This window comes from Camelina sativa, chromosome 12 (genome assembly GCF_000633955.1).
Source record: "Camelina sativa cultivar DH55 chromosome 12, Cs, whole genome shotgun sequence".
In the NCBI taxonomy this organism is placed as follows: domain Eukaryota; kingdom Viridiplantae; phylum Streptophyta; class Magnoliopsida; order Brassicales; family Brassicaceae; genus Camelina; species Camelina sativa.
The window spans coordinates 8,493,900-8,494,645 of NC_025696.1; positions in this window are offsets into that span (position 1 = coordinate 8,493,900).

The following is a 746-nucleotide window of genomic DNA, read 5'->3' on the forward strand; positions in this document are numbered from 1 at the left end:
TCAATTTCAAAAGAGAGCTACTGTATTTTGTATGACAATTGGGTTCAGTTGTGTAATGAAAAGCTGTTACTTGTCAAGGAAAAACTAAAATTGGAAGCCAAGGTCAATATGCTAGAAGAAGAATGTAAGTCTGAAGTTACAACTTGTAAGGAGCTACTTCCTGCTGAAAAGGAGTCGCTTGAGAGAAAGTTGAGAAATCTTCAAGAACTCTATGGTTTGGAGAAGGAAAGATCAACAAGCCTTGAAAGGGAGCTGAATGAGAATCACAAGAAGATTAGGATGTTGAATAATGGTGGCAAGAAGCTTGATGAGATGCTATCTATGGGAATTGTAGGATCTCAACATCAAGGTCTGGGTTATCATAAAGAGGAGAATGTTGAGCTGTTGTCTCGTGATAAATCAATAAGTTTCGTTAAGAGCAATGTAAATCATGAAGCTGAGTCAAGTATTCTGGAAAAAGTGGTACAACAGAAGGTCTCTGTAGCACCAACCCAGAACACACGACATCAACATATATCTTCTCGTGAGCGAAAAGGTTGGACTAAATCCAAGCGAGGACGAAGGGTTTATGAATGCTTTCATTGTGGTAAAAGTGGTCATGTGAGATCTTTCTGTTACAAGTTTAAGAACAAGATCAAGGAGCTTTGGATGGCAAGAAAGTGTTTTATTGATCCCTTTCATTTTTCTAGAGTCTGGGTGGCTAAAAAGGATTTGTACAATAAAAATTTCGAGAATGATGAGACAAA